The sequence below is a fragment of the Sinohyriopsis cumingii genome, chromosome 5, assembly GCF_028554795.1.
Source record: "Sinohyriopsis cumingii isolate HCF-2022 chromosome 5, ASM2855479v2, whole genome shotgun sequence".
Classification (NCBI taxonomy): domain Eukaryota; kingdom Metazoa; phylum Mollusca; class Bivalvia; order Unionida; family Unionidae; genus Sinohyriopsis; species Sinohyriopsis cumingii.
The window spans coordinates 153,593,984-153,616,768 of NC_142965.1; positions in this window are offsets into that span (position 1 = coordinate 153,593,984).

The window sequence follows — 22,785 nt, forward strand, 5'->3', positions numbered from 1 at the left end:
AAACATTCGACTTTGTGGTCATCTGGTCATCGTGTCTAACGTGGAGAAAGTTATATATATATATATATATATATATATATATATATATATATATATATATATATATATATATATATATATATATATATATATATATATATATATATATATATATATATATATATATATATATATATGTATATATATATATAGTGTTCTGTCATTTTGGGCAACACTTTGGAGCATACAAAATTCCAGTGACACTAGAGTTAGGCTCTGGTATTTGATTGACTGAGCCTTTAGCATCAAGAACATAAAATGTGCATTAACTCCCTTAACAGTCTATATACATCTAGCAACATTTGGTGTGATTAGCAAAGGTGTGCAAACTATCTCTCATGATGGAAATTCCCAGAGTAAAAATGCAGAATCTACATAACCCCCTTAACTGCTCACACAAAGATCTCAATTACTTTCCCCCATATGTAGGTAGGCAACTTCCTTCTGCTATAAGAGGTAAGAAAGTCCCCCATTGGTTATCTGGATTTAACCCTGCATTTCGAAAACCCTACTATCCCTTCCACTTTAAGGTAATTAAGAATGTAAGCCAGCTGAGTGACATAAGTCAATAATTTTCTGCAGTTTTCAGCAAGATACTAACCTGCTTATGAGACATATGATGTAGTTAGCTAGTTTTTATGTGTCCTTTTCTTCAGAATGTTGCAATTATACACAAATGAGAACAGTATTCTGACTTGCTTGTGATATTGCTGACCTTACTGCCACAATATTATTTAAAAGATATAAAAAGAAATAATATCTCAGTTTAGAGTCGTGCATCATACTGAAATTGTTCGTTTATACTAGATATACCTATATTAAAATAAATTATCAATGCAAGTGGTTAGTAGTATCATTATGGGCCTTTTGGAGTTAGGTTCCTGATATAGATCAAAGCCATATATACCCCATGACTTACATAACTCTGATGTAAGTTGCACTCATTAACATGCTGAGCCTACCCTGATTGTAATCACAGGTGAGCCTTAACAGAAGATAGAACATAAAATCCACAGTCAGACGTATATTATTGAGTATGACTATATAACACTATCGGAAAAAAACACTACTCCATGAATATGATTATCAATCTCCACAATATTATGTATAAAATATATTCTACTGATAATATTTGTGGACTTTCATTTTCTCTGTGTGACTATATTGACTGTCACATTGGCAGAAATTGTGTGGGAATATTACCTCATGCATTCAGCGTGAAATAGTATATAAATAACAAAATAAATTCTGCATATACTATTTAGGAGGAGTTTATATGTATATCAAATTCTAGGATTATATTGCTGTATAAATGGAGTGTTGGCAACAACAAATAGCTGTTTTGTTTAAATGCATCATACAGTTTGCCAAAGAAGCCCAAAATAACTATGATTTTTCAAATATGTATCCAGATCACATTGATAAAATAATTGACTTTTCTTTGAAGCGCAACTTAGACTTTGACACTCTTATGACATAAACCAAGAAATGTCATTCTTTGATATTGTGCAGGAAAAACTGAAGTGCTGCTGTTGACTAGACCACTTAATGCAGATGAAGCCAACACTGAAATCTTAGCAAAAAGATAGCAGTAGCAGTGATGATCAATTATTAAAAAAAAAATAAGAAATGTTTCTTTTAGCGTTATAACATAACAATGGCATCCAGAACCACCAACCTTCTGACATGTTATGAAATAATGCACAATGATACAGAAGTGAAGCAGTGCTAAACTGGGAAAGGTAACTGAAAACACAATAGAGGAAATTTACAAGTATTCAAAGATATTTGACATTGTTAGATATGAATGTGATGAATCATTTCAGTTCATGTTGGCGTCCATAAGACTGTATGATATTCTATTAAGGTTTGCAAGGATTTTACCTATTTTTAATTTTGCATGATTTGTTAGTTGGATTTTTCTTTATTTTTTCTAATATTAAGTGATATTGATAATGTGACATTTTATGTTGGACTTGACCTTGTCCAAAATCAAATTCATTTTCTACCTGACCTGAATTGTTAACTTTTGTTTTGTAGTAAACGTGTTTATCTTAATCTGAGTATCACACTTTCCAAATTTCCTATGAATTCCTGGATCTAAATGTCGTTTACTGCACATTTTATATTATAATTTTAGTAATAGACTTTCTAGTTATGACTATGACTTTATTTTGAAAAAATTATGAACCTTCTAGAAGGTTATTTTCTAATAATTAATTGGCTTTTTAGAAAATGTTAATCATGACCTGCGATCAAGTAGAAGACTATATAATTGTGTTGTATTGGACTAGCAAGACCATATATCATACTGGACAACTAGTCAGACAGCAAGACCATATATTGTACTGGATAATTAGTCAGCCAGCAAGACTATATATTTTATTAGACTAGTCAGACAGTGAGACCATTTATTGTACTGGACAAATGGTCAGACAGCAAGACCATATAATGTATTAGACAACTAGTCAAACAGCAAGATTATATCTCGTGTTGGATAAATGATTAAGAAACAAACATGTATTCAAAAGAATGTGAGGATTTTATTTGTTTATTACAGATAACCTTGTCACAGAATAAGGCAAGAAATAACTTAATTTCTCCTTAGACTGATTTGATCATTTTCGTTGTACATGCATACAGTATTACATAGGGTAGATAACTGTTTATCTAGCCAAGCGACTGAACTAAGATGTATCTTTTCGTAGATCGCTTGTGGCGAGAGACACAACAAGCATGGTATGCAAGGGTATTTTGCCCTTACTAATTCTCATTCTCCTGTTGTTGTTGTTGTTGTTGCTGTTGTAGGGTTTAACACCATTTTTCAGCACATGATAGGCTATACATGGCGACCAACTAGTAATAAGAATGGAGGAAGAACCTGGGAAGACCCTGGAAAGAACCATCGACCCACAAGAAGCTACTGGCAAGCTTTCTCACATACCCACATTGGCTGAATCGGAGACTTGATCCCATGCAAACAGAGGTGAGATGACAATGATCCGTAACAGAGAGTGCTTTAGACCACTCGGTCACTTGGGGCCCCCTCATTCTCCTGTAGATTCAAGGCAAGTTTCTTCTCTAATTGACACACTGGTAGTTTGCATCAAGTCATGGAGTGCACATTCTCCATTTTTATTCTACAGTCATAGGGGTAAGTGTTACATTTTTATTTTATTTGACGTGTGTGAAGCATATTCAGTTTTTAATGTTGTAGCATGAAATGTTGCCTTTACCACTATGCAGATTTTAAATGTTGTGAATTTTTTATATGTTACAAGTTGCTATTAAGAGTTTAATTTAGGAACACATATCCATAGATTTTAATTCCGTACCTGTTATTATGACCAGTTTGGTTTTATTGTAGCTGTACGTGTGTATGTGTGTGCGAGTATATCAGGCTCTGGCCGTCTGTATGAGGATGGTAATAGGTGTGACAATCAAGGCCATACAAGGACAGAACTGCTGATTTGTAAATGTGTGCGCATAGTGGATCCATGAAGGATGTGTGTGGCCAATACAAGTGTGGGCCAACCCAAGAATTCAAGAGAACTGTGTGGTTTGACAATGGACATGTGAACTAGGTCAAAATGTTTTGTTTGCAAGTTTTTACAAGTATTTATGAGTCATACGTGGTCGTGAATCATACAGGCTGTACAAATGCCTGAGTCATGAGTCACATGTTTGGTACAATTGTAATTTTGATTACAATTGAACATATTTGTTTCAACTGATGATGTTATTTCAATTGAGTACAATTGAGTCACTTTCATTACATGAGATTATTTCAATCTTACCTTATTTGTGAATATATGAATCACATTTTTGTTTTCCCATTTCTGAATGTTTGTGTAAAGTACTTGAATGAGTCATATGTTTAGAGTATGAAAGAATCACACTGTATTTGTAGAATTTATACATATTTATATTAATTCATTTCATAAACTTCCATCTTTCATCACAATGTGTTGCATTGTCATTTAATCCAGGCATCCATTTAGGTCAAATCTGTTACAAACCTCAAGTCTGAAGCATAGTGAATCCTGTCCTGCTTAAACATTACATGTAATTCTTCACTAGTGTTATTCTCATCTGAAAGCTGAACTCTGTGTTAGACATAAATAACTGTAACTGTTTACTGACAGCCATTTCAGATACATGACATTTGTAAGTATGCACATCTCATGGACATGCTCATAAAATTATCACTGGCAGTACCTGTATATAAGATTATTACTAATGTTGTCCAAACATGATTAATCACAAGCTAGATCTATATATAGAAACACAAGCTAGATCTATATAGAGAAACACAAGCCAGATCTATATATAGAAACACAAGCTAGATCTATATATAGAAACACAAGCTAGATCTATATATAGAAACACAAGCTAGATCTACATATAGAAATACAAGCTAGATCTACATATAGAAACACAAGCTAGATCTATATATAGAAACACAAGCTAGATCTATATATAGAAAAACAAGCTAGAGCTACATATATAAACAATAAAGGAAAAAATTGATCTAAAGAAATAATAATACTATTATATAAAATCTCAAAGATTTCCACAATCTTCTTCACTCTTCAACTTCAGTTAAAATAATAAATATAAAAGTATTGGACACATTCAAGGCTTATGAGAATGGATGGCATGTATGTTGATTAAAATTGCTGTAAACTAACCACCCGCCAGTAGAAATACTGCAAATAATATTGAGCCTCAAAAAAGTTTAATCAAAAATCCAGTTAATGCTGTCTATGGGTAAATAATAGTTTTCTAATGTTGAAATAATTACTTCACCAAATCTTACCCCATGGATAATTATGTCATATGAAAACCTTGCCCTCTCATACCTGCATGAAAACTGTGTCTTTGTGAAATTCAGTGATTTACAGTAATAACACTTATAAGGGGCATGAAATAAAAGTATTTAATTCCATCTTGTACATGTTCAATTTATCTTTAGATGATAAAGTTACTATTCTGGTTAAGTAAAACCAATACAATTTTTAGAAGGCAATTGATTAAAAAATGCCCTAGAAAACTTAAATTCATAAAAAATAATTGATTTTCATCTATTAAGAAATTTGTCACGGAGACGTGTGACTACTGTAAGGTTGTCCTCCCCACCCCATAAATATATGTGCATAATATCAAGGAGAAAAGATTGAATGTTTGTGTGTTACATTGTAAAAAACATCTGAAGTATTTAAAACATTGCATTCTATCTTAATGAATAAATAAATATTAAAACAAGAAAATTAATATTTATCTCTCTCTCTCATGTGGTTAAAAAGAGTAAAATATTCCAATGCCAAATATTTAAATTGATGCAAATAAAAAATATCTATATATCACACATTAATATCACAGATATTTGTATGCACTATTTTATACATTTTAATATATGCAATACAGTGTATAATATACTTGAAACATAAAGAGCAGATACTGTTTTAACATGGCTAAATTATATGTCAAAATGTTAATATTACAAGTTCTACTAAGCATGTTGCTGCAGTTCCATCTAAACATGGCCAAGGTATGAATTACATACATTTTAGCCCAGTATCTATATATTTAAATTCACGCCAACATAAACATACATGAAATCATAAAGCTTCATTAATTAGTCTCTTTTACATTACTAAGTGTACATTTAAGTTTCCTTGAATAATAGAATGGAAATTAACTATCCAGACTAAGCCTTCAACAAGGACACAAGGAAACAAGGACCTCAAATCCTAACTAGACCATGTATATCCAGACAAAATCTTCAACAAGGACACCAGGAAACAAATCCTAACTATAACATGCATAGCCAAACAAAACCTTCAACAAGGACACCAGGAAACAAGGACCTCAAATCCTAACTATACCATGTATATCCAGACAAAATCTTCAACAAGGACACAAGGAAACAAACCCTAAATAGACCATGTATATCCAGACTGAATCTTCAACAAGGACATAAGGAAACAAACCCTAAATAGACCATATATATCCAGACAAAATCATCAACAATGACACCAGGAAACAAATCCTAATTATACCAAGTATTATAGAATAGGTAATATGCTAAAAATGAAGTATTTTACAAATTAACATATAATCACATAACAAAACAATAATCTAGGCACATAACAAAACCATAATATATCCACATAACAAAACAATAATATATTCACATAACAAAGCAACGAGTCCCATAATAAAAAAATAAGTCACATAACAAAACAATATTGTCACACAACAAAACAATAATAGTGTCACATAACAAAACAAAAATAGTCACATAATAAAACAAAAATAGTCATGTAACAAAACAATATTGTCACATAACAAAACTATTAATATTGACACATAACAAAACAATAATATTGTCAGATAACAAAACAATAATATTTGCCATGAAGTTGTATGTTCAATTAATGGGTAACAAAACAATAATAACATTACTCCACTGTAAAATGTGTTTAAACAGACATAGTATTTAAATATTTCCTGTCATAGCATGTTCAAAAATGTTAACTGATAATTCTATTAAAATAACTCCATTTGTCAACAGGCAAATATGGTATAATACAGAAATTGTACACACATTGGTGTCATTAAGGTGTTATATATATATATATATATATATATATATATATATATATATATATATATATATATATATATATATATATATATATATATATATATATATATATATATATATATATATATATATATATATATATATATATATATATATATATATATATATATATATATATATATATATATATATAGATAGATAGATATAGATATATATACACACACACACACACAATGAAAAAACATATGATAAATATATTAGAAAGGAAATTGTAATATCTCACATAATGTAACCTGTTTACTGATAATCACAGAACATACAACCTTAATCCTGTGTCATTATATAAATTTAAAAGAGTTTAATAACACTTAATGCAAGCTATTGAAACGGTTCCTGTACCTCACATTTCTTATGTCCAATTTGTTTTGTACACTTCGTCACAAAGAAAATGTTCATATTTGTAACAAAGGATGAAATCCAAATCTAATAATAATATTTTTCAAACATTTAATATGTGAAAAAACATTTCTAGGTAGGTCATCTTACCAGAGAATCTCAAGTTTCAAAAGAGTATTTGAAAAAATTTTATCATAACCATGTCTTTAAATTATTTATCTTATACTTTTCCATGCAAATATTCCTTTCTCATACTTTTCCATTCAAATATTTTTATCTTATACTTTTCCATGCAAATATTCCTATCTTATACTTTTCTATGCAAATACTTTTATCTTACACTTTTCCATGCACATATTTGTATCTTATACTTTTTAATGCAAATATTCCTTTCTTATATTTTTCCATTCAAATATTCCTATCTTATACTTTTCCATTCAAATATTCCTATCTTATACCTTTCCATTCAAATATACCTATTTTATACTTTTCCATTCAAATATTCCTATCTTATACTTTTCCATTCAAATATTCCTATCTTACACTTTTCCATTCAAATATTCCTATCTTATATTTTTTCATTCAAATATACCTATCTCATACTTTTCCATTCAAATATTCCTATCTCATAATTTTTTATTCAAATATTCTCTTGAGCTTTATAGTTTGAAGAGCCTAGAGCAAGAAAATGCCCAGTAATGTTTCTAAACTGTTGTGACTATCAGAAATGCCAAATGCATCCTTTAGCGAACGAAAATATTTCAAAAAGTAAAAAATTAAAATCTGATATACTTTGACATTTCACCTGCAATTATGATTCATCTTACACTTCACAGTCTCTCTTTTAATCTGATGGAAAACTGAGAAAAATTCATACAAATCTAATATAATCCTATAACTCCCACAAAACTATGATTTTAAAATTCCTATAAATTTATATATTATCTTAAACTTCACACAAAAAATGTACGATCCTAAATTCATACAAATCTTTTCAATATCTTAACAATATTAAAACGTAAGAAAACTTTACATTCCTGAATATTCATGCAAAATTGGCAAAGAATTTAAAGATGTTTATATCAATCCTGGCACATCTGTACAGTTGAATAAGAAACAATTTCATTGTAAACAGTTAAAAATCTGCATACACTTACAAAAAGAACAAGATCTGTGTGTGAAGCGTTTAAGATTTTGTACAATTTTTTAAAGAAAAAAACTTTGCAGACAGTTTCAAAATTTGTGTAAACTTAAAAAAAGAACAATATCACACTATATATAGTTCCAAACATTTATACACCTTTAATAAGAAACAAGTTCAATGTATACAGTTCAAAAAATGGGTATGCTTTTAACAAGAAACAAGTCTGATGCACCAAAAATGTTAGTCAAAAGTATTTATAGGAACAACCCAATTACTAGTAGGACCCAAAATATATCGCAGCCAGTCTGCAGGGTGTTACATACATATTATAAAGGATTAAACCATGTTGATCGAGTTTCAATTTAATATAACAAAATATTTCTGTCTTGAAAAATATCATCTCTACTGTTGGATATCCTGTCTTGTAAGATATTGTATATAATGTTGGATATCCTGTCTTGTAAGATATTGTATATAACGTTGGATATTCTGTCTTGTAAGATATTGTATATAATGTTGGATATCCTGTCTTGTAAGATATTGTATATAACGTTGGATATTCTGTCTTGTAAGATATTGTATATAATGTTGGATATCATGTCTTGTAAGATATTGTATATACTACTGGATATTCTATCTTTGTAGGTTACTGCATTTGTATGGGAAAATATGAACGAGTGGTTTTTTTGGGATGGAATACTGCACGAACTTGGGAGTGCAGTATATCCATCCGACGAAACGAGTTTATATTTTCCCATACAAATGCAGTAACCTTTTTGTTATATGCTCGATTTCTTATTATACCCCAGGCTTAATTATATACACAAAATACAAATAAAGTTTTGAAAGAATTTTGATGCCGCCGCTCGTTTCGAACTCGCGACCTCTTGTTTGGCAGCCTGGATTTCACAGAAAGACAAATGTGGGTGTTTTTATATGACTATTCTGATTGCCCGTCCTAGGACGGGAATTAAAAAATAAAATAAATAAATAAATAAACTGGGGGAGAGAGTTTAAAAGAAGTTTGAAGATAAATATAAAAAAAATAATTAAAAAAATATATTGCGAATGCCGCTACGAGTTTCAAACTCGTGACCTCTTGTTTGGCAGCCGGAACATATAGAAAGACAGACATGATTTTTTTTTACGTATAAGATATACCAGGGTTTCTACAATGCCGTGGTGGGTTTTTTTTTTCTTCTTTCTTTCTTTCAAGTCGGAAAAGATGTTCTACCACATCTGATCAAGACATCTGTAATGCAATTCATTATTTCTTTGTATAGCTCTTTGCTATTTTTATCCGTTGTGTATAGTACGCTTTCTATCTGAAAGGTACGATGCTGAGTTTTTATTTTTGCAGTTAATTTCTTTCTCTCTTTATTTGTTTTTCAGTTCAAGATCGAATGACTTTTTTGCGTATAAACTTTGTTTTACAAAAAGTGATATACGGGTAATTTTTTAAAATATATTTTAAATGCTACATCTCCAGTTAGCCAAACAAATATTTTTCTTCAGTCCATATTTTCTTGATCGGACTATATATTTAAGAACTATAGTTTTGATATATCTCATTTTTGTTGGTGGTTCTATATATTTGGTTATATTATTGTTTCTGTATATCCCATGCATTTGTTTCAACGTATATAAAAAGAAATATATATATTTTTTACACAGACTCCCCTTTATCTAGTTTGTTTTTTAATGCTTTTTCAAATATTTTCCAATTTATAATGTCTAAGATGTTGGATTATTTAGTCATCCCTACTTCATGAGTTTCGCTGCGGAGGTAATGTAACTCCCCTTTATATATGAACAGGATTATTTCTTTCTCAAAGGTATCTATCATACTGTCCTTTAAATCTACCTAGTTAAACATAAACCATATATAAATATACATATGTCTGAGCGACCTGCATTCGATCCATTATATTCAAATTTGCATGTGCCTACATTTGTAAGTTAGTTAGTAGTTTTTCTTAATTTTGTTGAATTTGTATACTCTTCTACCCCCACCCCCACCCCCCGCACACACACACCAGTCACTCCTACACCTATTACACGTGTCGTTACAAGTTCTGGTTCGAGTCCAGGCTGAGGTTGTTCTCCCGCCAGTTACTTATTAACATAATTTCAGTTTTTTTCATGATTAATTTTAGATTATATTGCTTTCCCGAAGTCCATAAATTCCTTTCCTAATGTTTGAAGGTGTAGGCATCGGATTTAAAAATTGTATTAGTCACGAACATGCTGTACCATTTTTAGTTCCTTTTTGAGGTTTGGGAGTTAAATTCCCTTTATATTTTTATTGTTATGTATTTTTATTCGGAGGGCTTCTATTGCTATTACAAATAATATCATCGATAAGGAACAATCCTGTCTCGCGGAACGTTCTATATTAAATTTCATCGTGCATATATAAGAAACAATATTTATGTAACTATAATATATTCTGTCAAAACCTTTTCTTGATATATAAGATCAAGGCCCCTCCTCTCTTTAGTTTCCAAAAAATCAATCGCTGTTTTTTATGGTTAGAATTTTGTTATGAATATAAGGTTAATTATATTTCCTATACATGTTTTAATTCTGTTAGAAAGGATCTTGCTACGTATTTTATAGTCTGTATTTAAAAACGATATCGATATCCAACTCGTTATGTCTTTTACATCTCCTTTCCCCTTATACATAAGTGTTTATACCCCTTCTTTCATCGTGGACGTCATTTCATTATTTAATGGAATATTAATATATGATATATTTAATATTGGAATTAAGAGATATTGTTATTTAATATATAAATATGTCGTTAAGCCACATGAAACAATTGATTTTCCTTTATGGAGTTGCTTGAATGCTGCCATTATTTCGTTTGATATTATAAGTTTTTCACATTGAGACCTAGAGTCATGTGAGATTTGCGGCAATTCTATATTCCCAGCGTATTCTTCTATCACCCCCACCCCACCCACCCCCGTGATATATTTTCGTAGTGTTTAGTTCTTTTCAACAGCTGTATATTTCTTCCATTATGTGTGTTGGTTTAGTTATGGTAACGTTATCTTTTTTTTTAGTTTTTCCATATGCCTGCTATTTCCTTTTCTTATTTCTTCCATGATTTGCATCCTTCTTGCTTTTATATATAAATTGGAGAATTCTTCTGCCCTTATTTTGTGCCAGTTAATTTGTAATCTTATAAAGCTTCGTACTTTCATCACTTTTATTTTATCCTCTTCTTTTTGTATTTAAATATTTATTATTGTATTGCATTATCTTTGCCTTCCCCGTCTTATGTTTTGTTTGACTTGACAATATGTTTTGGTTATTGATTTAATTTTCTTCTTAATTCCCCTCCCCAGCTCTTCCATTAGGTTGTAATATTCCCTATTTAAAAAGGTTTCTAACAGTACTTTAAGTATGGCTTTGTGTTCTTCGTCTTTTACAACTGAGTTGTTTAATTGCTATAGATTCTGACCCAATCTTGCCAAGTTTCACTTGGTAACAGGTAAATCGTAGATAAATTAACGGTCGAATAATTCAGTTTTCCTGTATTTCTTTTCAGTTTTGACTGCATTATACGAATCTGTATTTCATGATGCCTGAAACGGCTGCGATCAGTACACGTACTGATGAAAATAAAATTCAATCTTTCGCTTGCTATTATGGTGTATTTTAGTAACAGCTAGCAAAAATGTATATGAATTGGACGGTGACGACTACATTTGAAACTATCGAAGTTAGCCAAGTCTAAAACTTTCATCAAACGTTTAAAGAAATCATTTATTTATCAGTAAATTTGATGATGATGATGAAATTGTTTAAAGATAGTATATATCCTTAGCGTTGTGCCCTTGCCACACAACTTTGGAAATAGTTCAGAGAGCTTCTCCATTTACCAACATGGATATAAAATAAAGATATGCTGTTTATCGATAGAGAGTATTTGCTTCTATCCAGTGAATAATGGATATATTTCATTTATTTTATTTTTTGTGGATGGAATATAGCCGTTATTCACTCAATACTAGCCGGTTTTACTATATGTTCCGCTCGAACGTATTGGCTAGCAAAATATATAACAAATTGAAGTAGAAGCTCTCTTACTGGATAATGTCAGCTGATCACCATTTATTTTCTGCTTTGTTTTTCTTGATATTTGTATAGAAAATAGTAGTAGTAACAGAGCCTGCTTTTTGGCCGATAGGACAGATGAGGCCCAATTAGACCCCGCATTCAAAGTGCCCCGCACATTAGTAAGTTTTAAAAATATAGCTACAGAGAGAAAGTAACTTTAGATCGATGGAAGAAATGTTAAGTTCGATATTGTATAAAACTTGTTTAAAAGTTTATTTCCAAATGCAGTGCTCACAGGAGGCCCCTCGCGTAAATCCAGGGGTCCCGGCAAAATAATCCAAATCCAGCCCCGCGTTTGCTAAGGCCACTGCTTGGTAATAACATAGTTCTCTTTCATAACTCAACGTTGAATATACATAATCAAAATGAAAAATGAAAAGTAGGTTGCTGCATTCCAACCTGGTACACCTGCGTGATATGTGGATATGTTTACCATTAAACTAAGAATATTACGAAAATACTCTTCGATGTTCTTATTCATAATGTTATCAACGTCTATCGATTACATTAGGACAAAAACCAGTTTAATTTGATTGGTTGGTTGGTTGGTTGGTATGTGTACGTGTATAACACCAATTTATGTGGCTCTACATGGCGACCAGTATTTGTGGTGGAAGAAGAACCAGGGAGGAACCACTGACCCACATGAAGCTACTGGCAAGCTTTCTCGCATGCCCACGTAGGCTGAGTCAAGACTCGAACCCATGCGTACAGAGGGTAGTGACAGCGATATAATAAAGGTGAGCGCATTAGACCACTCTTCCACCCGTGACCCCATTCATAAATGACTCCAGTGAATTATGAAAAAATATTTTAAATGGAAAATCGGCTGATTCGCAGACTAGCATATAACAAAAATACGTATAATCATCTGAAATTCATATACATAATGATTGCTATATACAGTTTAAAAAATATAAAGATTAAACGACAATCTCTCCTACAAAATATTTGCAAAATCGATCTATATCTAAAAAACCAAAGATTAAAACTTTATACAGTCCGAATTAAAACCATTACGCTATTCCGGATTACGGCAAGTTATTCTAGTCCGGTTTAATCATCATCATCATCATCATCATCATCATCATTGGCGACTCGGTCTCGAAAGACCATGCGAATAGTGCCCTTGGGGTGTTGTCTGTCTCTGTTGGCATCGTCTGCTGTGGCTGTGCAGGCCTATACGTGAGTGACAGTCCCTACTGCAGTTGGTGCAGACATACTGGGAAGTCTGCGTTACTGTTGTTGCTGCTGCGTTCTTCTTTCTCTTACGTTTCTCTGCTGCCAACTGGCCTCTCCTCGCATCAGCGACTGATATGCCATTGTTTACCATCAGTCTCCAGGTGCCTCGGTCCTCGGCCAGCTCCTGCATCCAAACTGGTGCCAAATGTCATGCTCAGCATTCCTTTGGACCCCACCAGCAAGGACGAGAGGGGGATCCTGACGTCTGGGCAGCCCAGGATCTCCATACTCCACGCCCAGGCTTGCGCCCTGGAGAGGACACTCCAGTCTCGCTACTGAGTCCGGTTTAATAATTATACTAATTACAACATTACTGGAGGAATAATTTTAAGTTGTGTTTCAGTTTTAATTTGAGGATTTTTTAAAAAATTATTCACTGAATTACAAAGTGCTAATTGATTATTTTAGGACTAAAACACTATTTTGGTATTATCTTGAAGTTATTAAAGATATTTAGATTATATCATTGTGACACGTCAAGCCTATTAGCACATTAACACAATTCAATATTACTGATAGTTCAGCGCTTTCAAGATTTGAATTCATTCAGGACACAACTGGAAGTCATTCAGAATATTCTATATTTTTTGTGCTTGTGATATAACTTTTATGAGTGTTAATGCACAGTACTGTACACTCTTTCTAAATTTTCATTTGTATCCTAGGGAAATAAATCATTTGCTGACTTTAACTGAACTTATTGGGTTTTGCTCCATTCTGTCATTTAGTTTGAACCATAGAGTTGTGACTATATATATATATATATATATATATATATATATATATATATATGAGGCAAACACAAAAGTTTCAGAATGCTTTGGAGGAAATTGTTAGGGAAAGAAAATGCATTAAATTATAGAAACAATAAATCATAATGGCATCAATAAAGGCAAATCTGTTATGTGTATCTACATTGTGTGTTTAACAATTGTCCATAATAATCGATTGAAATGATCATTTATAAACAATATATTGCATAGTCTATGAGTGTAGATTCTATATTATCTATAAATAGGTAGCTTGTTTGGGTTTGTGTCCTATACAATGAACATGATTACAGTTTGGGCTAATTTTCGTTTGACTGAATAATTCAGGTAGGTTGTGTTGTGACCTAAGGTTGAGGCTGGGTTGAGATCTAAGTCACGTGTTAGGTATTGTGACATAGAGTCGTACTAGCATTGTAGGGACATATATATGGAGGAAGAAGCAAACAATTATTAATTCCTATTTTATTACTGTTCTAATGTTATTGTAGTTTGCAAATGTATTCAATGTTGTGTTTAGATATAGTGCGAGATGAATCATTTATTCATTTTATTGTTTTGAATTACAAAGTGCTCATATGGTTGAACTAAGTACTATTTTGGGATTATTGTGAATTCATTCAAAGGAGTTCTGACATTTTAATACATTGAGACTGTTTGTACTTGAGCAAATTCAAAGCTATTTTAACATTAGCACATTCAAGACCTGGACAAGGGATAAAACCATTAGGATTATTTTGGATTTAGTTCACAATAATATGAGCTACTCTTAAATGTTAATGTCATAACATAGAACATTTAATTATTTCTTAAGTTTTACAAAACTTGATGGGTTTGCATCTATCTGTTTCTTAGTTTAAATCCAGTGATTCATAACAAAACCATGAGTCTGATCTGTGTTGCTGTTGAACCATCATAGTCCTACAAAACATTCGACTTTGTGGTCATCTGGTCATCGTGTCTAACGTGGAGAAAGTTATATATATATATATATATATATATATATATATATATATATATATATATATATATATATATATATATATATATATATATAGTGTTCTGTCATTTTGGGCAACACTTTGGAGCATACAAAATTCCAGTGACACTAGAGTTAGGCTCTGGTATTTGATTGACTGAGCCTTTAGCATCAAGAATATAAAATGTGCATTAACTCCCTTAACAGTCTATATACATCTAGCAACATTTGGTGTGATTAGCAAAGGTGTGCAAACTATCTCTCATGATGGAAATTCCCAGAGTAAAAATGCAGAATCTACATAACCCCCTTAACTGCTCACACAAAGATCTCAATTACTTTCCCCCATATGTAGGTAGGCAACTTCCTTCTGCTATAAGAGGTAAGAAAGTCCCCCATTGGTTATCTGGATTTAACCCTGCATTTCGAAAACCCTACTATCCCTTCCACTTTAAGGTAATTAAGAATGTAAGCCAGCTGAGTGACATAAGTCAATAATTTTCTGCAGTTTTCAGCAAGATACTAACCTGCTTATGAGACATATGATGTAGTTAGCTAGTTTTTATGTGTCCTTTTCTTCAGAATGTTGCAATTATACACAAATGAGAACAGTATTCTGACTTGCTTGTGATATTGCTGACCTTACTGCCACAATATTATTTAAAAGATATAAAAAGAAATAATATCTCAGTTTAGAGTCGTGCATCATACTGAAATTGTTCGTTTATACTAGATATACCTATATTAAAATAAATTATCAATGCAAGTGGTTAGTAGTATCATTATGGGCCTTTTGGAGTTAGGTTCCTGATATAGATCAAAGCCATATATACCCCATGACTTACATAACTCTGATGTAAGTTGCACTCATTAACATGCTGAGCCTACCCTGATTGTAATCACAGGTGAGCCTTAACAGAAGATAGAACATAAAAGCCACAGTCAGACGTATATTATTGAGTATGACTATATAACACTATCAGGAAAAAAACACTACTCCATGAATATGATTATCGATCTCCACAATATTATGTATAAAATATATTCTACTGATAATATTTGTGGACTTTCATTTTCTCTGTGTGACTATATTGACGGTTACATTGGCAGAAATTGTGTGGGAATATTACCTCATGCATTCAGCATGAAATAGTATATAAATAACAAAATAAATTCTGCATATACTATTTAGGAGGAGTTTATATGTATATCAAATTCTAGGATTATATTGCTGTATAAATGGAGTGTTGGCAACAACAAATAGGTGTTTTGTTTAAATGCATCATACAGTTTGCCAAAGAAGCCCAAAATAACTATGATTTTTCAAATATGTATCCAGATCACATTGATAAAATAATTGACTTTTCTTTGAAGCACAACTTAGACTTTGACACTCTTATGACATAAACCAAGAAATGTTATTCTTTGATATTGTGCAGGAAAAACTGAAGTGCTGCTGTTGACTAGACCACTTAATGCAGATGAAGCCAACACTGAAATCTTAGCAAAAAGATAGCAGTAGCAGTGATGATCAATTATAAAAAAAATTAAGAAATGTTTCTTTTAGCGTTATAACATAACAATGGCATCCAGAACCACCAACCTTCTGACATGTTATGAAATAATGCACAATGATACAGAAGTGAAGCAGTGCTAAACTGGGAAAGGTAACTGAAAACACAATAGAGGAAATTTACAAGTATTCAAAGATATTTGACATTGTTAGATATGAATGTGATGAATCATTTCAGTTCATGTTGGCGTCCATAAGACTGTATGATATTCTATTAAGGTTTGCAAGGATTTTACCTATTTTTAATTTTGCATGATTTGTTAGTTGGATTTTTCTTTATTTTTTCTAATATTAAGTGATATTGATAATGTGACATTTTATGTTGGACTTGACCTTGCCCAAAATCAAATTCATTTTCTACCTGACCTGAATTGTTAACTTTTGTTTTGTAGTAAACGTGTTTATCTTAATCTGAGTATCACACTTTCCAAATTTCCTATGAATTCCGGGGTCTAAATGTTGTTTCCAAATTTCCTATGAATTCCTGGGTCTAAATGTTGTTTACTGCACATTTTATATTATAATTTTAGTAATAGACTTCTAGTTATGACTATGATTTTATTTTGAAAAATTATGAACCTTCTAGAAGGTTATTTTCTAATAATTAATGGGCTTTTTAGAAAATGTTAATCATGACCTGAGATCAAGTAGAAGACTATATACTTGTGCTATATTGTATTGGACTAGTGAGATAGCAAGACCATATATCATATTGGACAACTAGTCAGACAGCAAGACCATATATTGTACTGGACAAATGGTCAGACAGCAAGACTATATAATGTATTAGACAACTAGTCAGACAGCAAGACCATATATTATACTGGACGACTAGTCAGGCAGCAGGACCATATATTGTACTGGATAATTAGTCAGCCAGCAGGACCATATATCATACTGGACAACTAGTCAGACAGCAAGACCATATATTGTACTGGATAATTAGTCAGCCAGCAAGACTATATATTTTATTAGACTAGTCAGACAGTGAGACCATTTATTGTACTGGACAAATGGTCAGACAGCAAGACCATATAATGTATTAGACAACTAGTCAAACAGCAAGATTATATGTCGTGTTGGATAAATGATTAAGAAACAAACATGTATTCAAAAGAATGTGAGGATTTTATTTGTTTATTACAGATAACCTTGTCACAGAATAAGGCAAGAAATAACTTAATTTCTCCTTAGACTGATTTGATCATTTTCGTTGTACATGCATACAGCATTACATAGGGTAGATAAATGTTTATCTAGCCAAGCGACTGAACTAACATGTATCTTCTCGTAGATCGCTTGTGGCGAGAGACACAACAAGCATGGTATGCAAGGGTATTTTGCCCTTACTAATTCTCATTCTCCTGTTGTTGTTGTTGTTGTTGCTGTTGTAGGGTTTAACACCATTTTTCAGCACATGATAGGCTATACATGGCGACCAACTAGTAATAAGAATGGAGGAAGGACCTGGGAAGACCCTGGAAAGAACCATCGACCCACAAGAAGCTACTGGCAAGCTTTCTCACATACCCACATTGGCTGAATCGGAGACTTGATCCCATGCAAACAGAGGTGAGATAACAATGATCCGTAACAGAGAGCACTTTAGACCACTCGGTCACTCGGGGCCCCCTCATTCTCCTGTAGATTCAAGGCAAGTTTCTTCTCTAATTGACACACTGGTAGTTTGCATCAAATCATGGACTGCACATTCTCCATTTTTATTCTACAGCCATAGGGGTAAGTGTTACATTTTTATTTTATTTGACGTGTGTGAAGCATATTCAGTTTTTAATGTTGTAGCATGAAATGTTGCCTTTACCACTATGCGGATTTTAAATGTTGTGAATTTTTTATATGTTACAAGTTGCTATTAAGAGTTTAATTTAGGAACACATATCCATAGATTTTAATTCCGTACCTGTTATTATGACCAGTTTGGTTTTATTGTAGCTGTACGTGTGTATGTGTGTGCGAGTATATCAGGCTCTGGCCGTCTGTATGAGGATGGTAATAGGTGTGACAATCAAGGCCATACAAGGACAGAACTGCTGATTTGTAAATGTGTGCGCATAGTGGATCCATGAAGGATGTGTGTGGCCAATACAAGTGTGGGCCAACCCAAGAATTCAAGAGAACTGTGTGGTTTGACAATGGACATGTGAACTAGGTCAAAATGTTTTGTTTGCAAGTTTTTACAAGTATTTATGAGTCATACGTGGTCGTGAATCATACAGGCTGTACAAATGCCTGAGTCATGAGTCACATGTTTGGTACAATTGTAATTTTGATTACAATTGAACATATTTGTTTCAACTGATGATGTTATTTCAATTGAGTACAATTGAGTCACTTTCATTACATGAGATTATTTGAATCTTACCTTATTTGTGAATATATGAATCACATTTTTGTTTTCCCATTTCTGAATGTTTGTGTAAAGTACTTGAATGAGTCATATGTTTAGAGTATGAAAGAATCACACTGTATTTGTAGAATTTATACATATTTATATTAATTCATTTCATAAACTTCCATCTTTCATCACAATGTGTTGCATTGTCATTTAATCCAGGCATCCATTTAGGTCAAATCTGTTACAAACCTCAAGTCTGAAGCATAGTGAATCCTGTCCTGCTTAAACATTACATGTAATTCTTCACTAGTGTTATTCTCATCTGAAAGCTGAACTCTGTGTTAGACATAAATAACTGTAATGGTTTACTGACAGCCATTTCAGATACGTGACATTTGTATATATGCACATCTCATGGACATGCTCATAAAATTATCACTGGCAGTACCTGTATATAAGATTATTACTAATGTTGTCCAAACATGAATAATCACAAGCTAGATCTATATATAGAAACACAAGCTAGATCTATATAGAGAAACACAAGCCAGATCTATATATAGAAACACAAGCTAGATCTATATATAGAAACACAAGCTAGATCTATATATAGAAACACAAGCTAGATCTACATATAGAAATACAAGCTAGATCTACATATAGAAACACAAGCTAGATCTATATATAGAAACACAAGCTAGATCTATATATAGAAAAACAAGCTAGAGCTACATATATAAACAATAAAGGAAAAAATTGATCTAAAGAAATAATAATACTATTATATAAAATCTCAAAGATTTCCACAATCTTCTTCACTCTTCAACTTCAGTTAAAATAATAAATATAAAAGTATTGGACACATTCAAGGCTTATGAGAATGGATGGCATGTATGTTGATTAAAATTGCTGTAAACTAACCACCCGCCAGTAGAAATACTGCAAATAATATTGAGCCTCAAAAAAGTTTAATCAAAAATCCAGTTAATGCTGTCTATGGGTAAATAATAGTTTTCTAATGTTGAAATAATTACTTCACCAAATCTTACCCCATGGATAATTATGTCATATGAAAACCTTGCCCTCTCATACCTGCATGAAAACTGTGTCTTTGTGAAATTCAGTGATTTACAGTAATAACACTTATAAGGGGCATGAAATAAAAGTATTTAATTCCATCTTGTACATGTTCAATTTATCTTTAGATGATAAAGTTACTATTCTGGTTAAGTAAAACCAATACAATTTTTAGAAGGCAATTGATTAAAAAATGCCCTAGAAAACTTAAATTCATAAAAAATAATTGATTTTCATCTATTAAGAAATTTGTCACAGAAACGTGTGACTACTGTAAGGTTGTCCTCCCCACCCCATAAATATATGTGCATAATATCAAGGAGAAAAGATTGAATGTTTGTGTGTTACATTGTAAAAAACATCTGAAGTATTTAAAACATTGCATTCTATCTTAATGAATAAATAAATATTAAAACAAGAAAATTAATATTTATCTCTCTCTCTCATGTGGTTAAAAAGAGTAAAATATTCCAATGCCAAATATTTAAATTGATGCAAATAAAAAATATCTATATATCACACATTAATATCACAGATATTTGTATGCACTATTTTATACATTTTAATATATGCAATACAGTGTATAATATACTTGAAACATAAAGAGCAGATACTGTTTTAACATGGCTAAATTATATGTCAAAATGTTAATATTACAAGTTCTACTAAGCATGTTGCTGCAGTTCCATCTAAACATGGCCAAGGTATGAATTACATACATTTTAGCCCAGTATCTATATATTTAAATTCACGCCAACATAAACATACATGAAATCATAAAGCTTCATTAATTAGTCTCTTTTACATTACTAAGTGTACATTTAAGTTTCCTTGAATAATAGAATGGAAATTAACTATCCAGACTAAGCCTTCAACAAGGACACAAGGAAACAAGGACCTCAAATCCTAACTAGACCATGTATATCCAGACAAAATCTTCAACAAGGACACCAGGAAACAAATCCTAACTATAACATGCATAGCCAAACAAAACCTTCAACAAGGACACCAGGAAACAAGGACCTCAAATCCTAACTATACCATGTATATCCAGACTGAATCTTCAACAAGGACATAAGGAAACAAACCCTAAATAGACCATGTATATCCAGACAAAATCTTCAACAAGGACACAAGGAAACAAACCCTAAATAGACCATGTATATCCAGACTGAATCTTCAACAAGGACTCCAGGAAACAAACCCTAAATAGACCATGTATATCCAGACTGAATCTTCAACAAGGACATAAGGAAACAAACCCTAAATAGACCATGTATATCCAGACAAAATCATCAACAATGACACCAGGAAACAAATCCTAACTATACCAAGTATTATAGAATAGGTAATATGCTAAAAATGAAGTATTTTACAAATTAACATATAATCACATAACAAAACAATAATCTAGGCACATAACAAAACAATAATATATCCACATAACAAAACAATAATATATTCACATAACAAAGCAATGAGTCCCATAATAAAACAATAAGTCACATAACAAAACAATATTGTCACACAACAAAACAATAATATTGTCACATAACAAAACAAAAATAGTCACATAATAAAACAAAAATAGTCATGTAACAAAACAATATTGTCACATAACAAATCTATTAATACTGACACATAACAAAACAATAATATTGTCAGATAACAAAACAATAATATTTGCCATGAAGTTGTATGTTCAATTAATGGGTAACAAAACAATAATAACATTACTCCACTGTAAAATGTGTTTAAACAGACATAGTATTTAAATATTTCCTGTCATAGCATGTTCAATAATGTTAACTGATAATTCTATTAAAATAACACCATTTGTCAACAGGCAAATATGGTATAATACAGAAATTGTACACACGTTTGTGTCATTAAGGTGTTATATATATATATATATATATATATATATATATATATATATATATATATATATATATATATATATACACACACACACACACAATGGAAAAACATATGATAAATATATTATAAAGGAAATTGTAATATCTCACATAATGTAACCTGTTTACTGATAATCACAGAACATACAACCTTAATCCTGTGTCATTATATAAATTTAAAAGAGTTTAATAACACTTAATGTAAGCTATTGAAACGGTTCTTGTACCTCACATTTCTTATGTCCAATTTGTTTTGTACACTTCGTCACAAAGAAAATGTTCATATTTGTAACAAAGGATGAAATCCAAATCTAATAATAATATTTTTCAAACATTTAATACGTGAAAAATTTATTTCAGGTAGGTCATCCTACCACAGATACTCAAGTTTCAAAAGAGTATTTGAAACAATTTTTACATAACCATGTCTTTAAATTATTCACCAAAAACATTAGGAATATACAGTGGGCAATTTGAAACTTTTATTAAAGGGCAAAATGAGAATATTAATGTCACAAACAAATGGCACTGTAATGAAGGCATGGTGGTTTG